General features: G+C 39.6%; 1 pseudogene; it reads left to right on the top strand.

Moving 5' to 3' along the window:
* LOC109387525 (mediator of RNA polymerase II transcription subunit 6-like) overlaps positions 1–3,584 on the top strand; it is a 107,164-nt pseudogene extending 103,580 nt beyond the window's left edge.
* The last annotated feature ends 3,780 nt before the right edge of the window (positions 3,585–7,364 follow it).

Here is a 7,364-nt window from a genome sequence, read left to right as displayed (position 1 = left end):
TTCAGGGCCGGCTGAGTGGCTCAGTTGGTTAAGAGCTCGCTCAAGAGTTTGAGCTCTGAGCAACAGCGGTTCGAGTCCAGCCCGAGCTGAGCAGCAGGATGAAAAAAAAAAAAAAAAGAGTCTCTTTCAAAAATCTCATGATTTAACAAAGACAAGAATTGGAATAAGTTGTTAAACAACTGACAGGAAAAGCTTTAAGGAGATTTCCAAACCATCAGCCTCCGGTGGGGCTGGGAGGGAGTCCCCACCACCTATGCCATGCTCTCCCACCTCTAACACGGAGGGTCCTCCTGTTTCCCGTGGCCACCTCTCCCTGCTCCTCTTCCCACCTCTCCTGCGGTCTGTCCACGTCCAGAAACACCATGCTGAGTGAATATAGGCCAGGATAATAGAAAATGATGTCCCCACTCCCTTTTTTACCATGTTTTTATGAAGAAATTCCTTTTGATCTATTCAAAAATGCAACATTTGAGTATTTGAGCATGTCAAGGAATATTTGTATACCTCCTCAACTCAACTGTAATAATAAAAAAATACCTAATATTTTTTTAGTGTTCACTGTGTTTCAGGATCTGTATGTATGTATGTATGTATGTATATACATATAGATAATATTATATGCATATGTATTATATTATATGTATATATATTAAATATTAATAAAATTGTATATATACAATTTTATATATAAATTAATATATATACATATATACAATTTTATTTACTACTCATGATAACCTTATGAAATAAGTGCAATTATCATCCTGTTTTATAACTAAAGGAACAGAACGTGAGAGATAATAAGTAACTTATCCAAATCACACAGCTAGTAAAAGAAGAAAATGGTTTTTAAACCTAAAGGTGATACTGAAATTAATGTAAAAATAATATTGAATGTTGAGAACATTGAAAAATAGATATTATCAGAAAAAAACCTAAATGTGATAGTCTGCACTAATATTCTTAACCTAGAACATCATATTATGCTCCAATGCAAACTGTTTACTGATTGTCCCATAGCAAAGTTAGTGAAGGAGCTCTTGACGTCAGATTAGGTGACCATATTTGAGAGTTTCTACATCTTTTTTAGCTAGGTTGAGAAAGACAACCTCTTCCCAAGTGGCCCTTTCTCTTACAAAAACTGCACCCAGAGCCTAAAATGGGCAAGAAGGGCGTGGGCAGGACCCTAGTGGCCTGCCCTGAGTGGGAGTCTGCAGTGCTCTGCAGTTGGTCCCCAGGATGCCCACACCTTGATCTCTTTAGCCCATCCCCTGAGTGTGCATTCAATGCTTACGTTCAAAGCCACCCCCATGAAATTCTATGATGTGTCAAGATGAAGAGTTATCAGACATAAGGTTCTTTCTAGACACAGTTTTTGGGATGCAGTTTGAAGGCTTCAGCCTGAGCATAGCAACACCATTTTAGAAATGTACCATGCCAAGATAGCAGGCAGGGCTCTAAACTATAACCAGTACAGCCTGTTATCTAGCTGTAGGCAAACTAGACCTCTAAATAATAAATGAAAGTGCTGGTAAGATGCACTCTCAATAATCCTGTGTGCTCTTTCCTAGAAGAAAAAATACAACAGTAGGTTCTTCTTAGTTCATACTTAACATATGCCAGGGCATTGTAACATGCATTATTTCATTTACTCCTTGCACCTACTCTGTGAGGTTGGCACAATCAAGAAAGCTGATATCTAGAGAAGTTAAGCAACTTGCTCAATAGCTGATGACTAATTACTGCCAGGATTTCAACAGGTGGTCTCACACTCTTTACATATTTATATGCTATACTCCATGAGAAAATGAGGTAGCCAATATCTAGGTCTTCAACATGACTCCATGCAGCCATTTTCATCAAAGACTCACAGGGCTCCCAGATGGATGTTCTGTGCTGACTCATTCCACTCATAAATTTCCCCTGCCTGTTGTGGTTCAGCTTTTGCATTTTTTAAAGTAGGCCTTTGCTGGAGGAAGAGCCATAAATGCCATGGAATAGTGGCAGTAGTGGATATCCAAGGTCATCTACTGGAGATTTTTTTGAGTTGACAGTTCCTCAATCCCCATTTTGAACAGTGACGGTATCCTGGATTACTCCCAGAAAGAGTGATCCTTTCCAAGACTGGACATGTAATAAGGAAAGAATACAGAAACTAACATTAGAGTACTTTAATGTTTCCATGAACGAAATCCTTCCCAGCATGTCTCTAAAAATTAAGGTGCCTTTTTTCTGAATTTCAAATCCCAAGAAAAGTTGGTCAAGAAATTGAGAAAATAGGGGGAATTATTATAATCACACTGTGAGAACTAAAGCCTAGCAATCAATATAGAAACATTGTTGGTCTGAAGGAATTCACTGACATCAAGTAGAAAATAAGAGCAGAATAGCGGACACATGCAGTCAAGGGTTAAGGCTGACATTTCAGGAAACTGGGACAGGCTCATGTAGGAGGGGGGCTGCCCCACTCCAAACAGTCAATCTTGCTTGTAGCTGTTGTCATGTTATCAGTGTGTGTTCGTGATCCCATTTGCTGTCAATGATGAGTCATTTTTTTAAGTACTATTCATAAATTTATACATGTATATACCTTATAAAAATCCTATGAATGGTATGCCAAAAAATAAAGTTTTGGAAGTAAAATAAGTCCTTACATTGGCAGTTTCAATATGAGATTCTGTATTGTGCTGTAAACCTTGCCTGGAGATCCAATGTTACATTATTCAAATACTACCCAATAATGTTTGCAGGCATTTTCAACCATTTGAATCTTTGCCATTGGCTACACTTTCTTGCAAATATTACTATACTTAATGCTTCTTATTTACTAAATACATTTTCATAGATATCCATGATAAGTAAAGGGTATGAAAAATGTTAAGGTATTTGAAGACTAACTTAGAATTTGGGGAATTCCTAAGTATTCTTGGGAGTTCTGAGCTCTCATACTTGAATCCCAAAGATTAATATCAGTTAGAAACTTGCAAACACTAGAATTATTATATGAGATGGTTGGAGTGGAAAGGTGGAGCATCCTTTTGCATGCCCAAGAACATATTCTCTATAGCTTTCAGAAATACAGCGACAGCCCCCTACCCAAGTCATCCCACTAGCTGATTGCTAACATGTCACTGCTGGTGTGGGCTCCCACACAAGAGACATGGGATCAGCTAACTCCAGAGTGAGTGCACTGAATTCAGTCTGCTTCTGATAAAGCAATGTCATACTGTTCATACTATTCTTCCATAGGTTATAGGTGGCACTTCAAGGACCAATAAAAACAAGGTAAAGCCAAACCTAAATTCAAAGGAAAGAAGAACAAGCTCTACATGTCGACCTCATACAAAATTTTCTACCCAAATTTGTGCAGCATAGATCTGGAGAAAAACCTATCCTGTTAGATCAGAGAAAGGAGTCAGGACCTACCACAAGCTGTAAAATTGCAGGAAACAGTGACCCGGAAGAACATCCAACAGGCAGTGAGCACTGAAGAACTCAGCAAGATGCCAGTGAGTGCAGACAAAAGAGGAGCTGACATCCTCCTCTTCTCCTGTATTTTCGTACCTTCCACCTATTTGTGGTAGTCATTGAGCTCTACAACGCCTTGTCATTGCCCCCTCTCCTCTGTATGGAAAGTGCCTATTTTTTAAGAAAGGAGATTATTCCCATCATGTTTTCTATCTGAATTTTCCTTTCTTTTATACCCTTTCCCCCACTAGGTTCAGGCAGCCCACCCAGCCACGTGTGTGTGTGTGTGTGTGTGTGTGTGTGTGTGTAATTTAAGTAGCTTGAGGACAATTTATAAAGAAAAGGTCACTATTATAGAAAGCTTTTGCCTGTGCATGAACATTTTACTGTTTTCTCATTTACAAATGCACCCCACTCAGAGAGCTGTATCAAAGTTCTTCATGCAGCTGCTATACCAATATGGAACTTTTGAAAACCAGGTTATCTTTGTGCAAGGACCTATGCCAATCTTTTCTCAATAGATTCAGTGTAAGTATCTGTGCTGTCAAAATGTGATCTTGTGCAGTTTTCATTTTTTTTATTTTATTTATTATTTTATCAATGAATTCAAGCATTTCTCCAGGAATAATGTGGTATTAGCATTTTTCTTTAAAGGAACAAACAACATCCTTCACAAGATAATCCCCAATTTCAGTAGCAAAGACTCAATTAGGCCCTAAGCCCTTCCCACCAAGAGTGACATGCAGAGTGGCCCAGCATGTATTGTCCAAACAGAAGAATTTGGTTTCTATTATGCGGAAAAGCAAGTCTTTGGAAGATTTGTATAACATACCCAATGAAATGTTTTTGGAAGTTAAATTTGTCTCCTGAATGGGATGTGATACACTCACCTGTCAACCAGCAGTTGGCCCATTACCAAAAGTACTTGTCTACAAACCACTTGTATATTTTTAGTCAATTTTTTTTGTATAGAGAAAGAGGCTGCAATGCACTATAGGGAACCTAATGAAAGCAAAAGACTTAGTGAATGAATAGATGAATGGGCAAGTCACTGAAGTTCTCTGAGCCTTAGTTTCATCTGTAAATTAAGAGTGAAATATTTGTCACATGAGAATGTGTAAAATTCTCAGCAGGGTCTCTAACATATAACCCTTAGCTCTCCAAATGTTAGGCAACATCATCACCACCAATGCCACCAGCCCCATCATCACAGTAGCCACAGCAGCAAGCAGCAGCAGCTTAAGCTGCCCACATAGGGCCTCCAGAGCAGGCCTCCCCAGAATCTCTTGAAATCCTCTCCGCAGGCCTCTCCTTTTTTTCATCACAGGATCTTCTCATGGAGAAGATTCAATCAGGGGCAGGGTCTGAGGAAATAATTAAGGAGGCTAAAGGAGTTGACCAGGGAAACAAATGAAGTGTTAATTGAGCACAATGACCAATCCCCAGAAAATTTAAACTGGTTGGACACCCTTTGTGTTATTCAAGTGTTCCTTACAGATGCTAATCCACCCCATTGGGATTCCTTCACAAATGGCAGCTGCCAACAAATATCCTTGGTTAAACTGTGCTCCTCCAAGAACCAAGTTAAGATCATTTGTTCCCTACTCAATTCATCTTTTACCCCCAAACGCATTCTCTGGGAGCAATCTTCCTCTTTAGAAGTTCCTCTCTTGGGTTTTGGAGAACTTTTTGGCTTGAACTCTTTCTAAAATTAAAGCCAACTGCTGTTGCTCTCAGATGCAGTGATATTTCATTCTGGCCAGAGCTGACTATCACAGAAACATCCCAAACCACATAAGTTCTTATTGTTTAAACTGTCTTAAGCAGCTGTTAAAACATGCCCTGAGATATCAAAGCCACTCTAATTAACTTCCTGTTTCTCTGGGACTTCAAAGTCTTTCAAAAAGTTTTAAATAGGGTTTTTATAGAGAATTTGACCTAATATTTAAAGAAAATTCTGCAAACTTGCCCACAAAACTCCAACTTCTCCTTCCCCTTTTCATCTTCTCTCCTCTGCAACTGAGGGGTGAAAACTGAGAAGAAACTTTAAAATCTGCTGTAAGCACAAAGGTGAATCTCTTCATGAACATCCATGCTATTTCTCAGGTTGGCAGCTGACATCCTGGAATGGCTTTCCTGGCCCCAGCCCCTCTCAGCCTAACAACTCTTTCCCATCCTTCAAAACAGCTCAAATGCGCCTTCTCTGGAAAGTGCCCTTGACTCTTCCAGGCTGAGAGTACCACTCCCTTCTCTGTCGCCCACACAATCCCCACATCTCTACTTGGCCTTAATCATGATGAACTGGAATACATCTGTTTGTGTGTCTGTCTCCCTGTCTAAATTGTGAGGTCTACAGGCAGGAACTGTTTTGTATCTGTGCTCCCACAGTCTCACAGGTTCTACATATCCATGGTCAGGGCTCCATATATGTCTGATAAATGACTGAATCCCACTCATTCTGGGGGAGGTAGGGTTGTATTTTAATTGAGCCATTTCTTACTCATTGATCTTTCTCCCTAGGCTTTCTATAAATATCATAACAAAAGCATTGTACCTATTGATTACTGCTCTAAAACAGTGTCATAAAAACAGCCAAAATTTAGAAATAAGGCAAAAAGAAAAAAATGGGTGGCATATCTTTCCAAGGCTACCTCAGGCCCCTTTTTTAGGGAAATACATGTAGTCCATCTCATTGTTTGTTATTAACTAAAGGTCCCCAACTTAGTGAAATTACCCATTGTCTTATAGATTTTCTTCTGGTAGAGATGCAAGTAATTTCTGTCTGGTGGAACAAATAACTCCTAAGATTTATGGCCTGTCGGACATTAACCAGTTTATATCTAATCCAGTAATCTTATCCTAGCATTTCTTTATTAAGTTGACTGTAAATATCCTCTCTTCATAGATAGTTTTTGAGCAGGCCTCAACATCTTACTGGTTCCCTTAATTTATTTAATGAATTAAATAAAATCGTTGACTTGTGTTCCTTTTATGTTTTTCTGAGAGTCAAGATTTTATCTTTTTTAAAATTAGCTTTTAACACAAGGTGTTACCCAGATTGACAGTGTAAAACTGAAAGGTCAATAGGATAGATTCCGTGGAGTTATATAGAGAGCCCTGGTCAGGGAGTGCAAGAACCTGGCTCTGGTAGGAACTTCCTAAGACCTCTGGACCCAACTTTTTACTTATCTGTCAAATGGGGAGAATATCCTAAGTTCCCTGTCTCCCTCACAGGGTTATTAAGATCATCAAATAAGGTTTACTTAAAGAACTTTGCAAAAATCTTAAGCACCAGTCCCCCCATGAAGTACTTGTTGTAAAGGGAGGCAAGCTTTTCCCCCAGAAAACAGTGTTGGGAGGGCAAGACATGAAAGGAGATTGGAATGAACACAGACAGGAAGAGAGAGGAAGCAGGTGCTGCAACTCCCCAGGTTAAGCCACTGTCACCTCTTGCCTGAACATCAGCTAGCCTTAGAAAGCTTCCACTTTTGCCTCAGTCTCCATCCAGTCTCCACACGGCAGCTGGTGTTCTTTCAAAATTGTAAGAAAGCCATGTCACACCCTTGATTCAAGCTTTCCAGTGGCTTTCCAACACTCTTGGGATAAAATTCAAGCTCCATTTTTTAGTGTACAAGACGCTATGTGATCCAGCCCCATGGCTAAGTCTCCATACTCATCTCAGGCCTTTCTCACCTCCACTCCCTTTGCTCCAGCTCATCTCAGTTTTATTAGCTTCCTCAGACATGCTTAGCTTTCTCACCTCAGGGCCTTTGCATTTGCTATTTCTTCTGCCTAAAATGCCCATCTCTGACCCATTTTCTCCACATTAATTGCTTCTTCTTTTAATGTTAACTTAAATTTCACCCTCCTGGAGAGAATATTCCTGCCCATCTTTT

This window comes from Hipposideros armiger, unplaced genomic scaffold (genome assembly GCF_001890085.2).
Source record: "Hipposideros armiger isolate ML-2016 unplaced genomic scaffold, ASM189008v1 scaffold_161, whole genome shotgun sequence".
NCBI lineage: Eukaryota > Metazoa > Chordata > Mammalia > Chiroptera > Hipposideridae > Hipposideros > Hipposideros armiger.
This window is presented reverse-complemented; position numbering and strand designations above follow the sequence as displayed.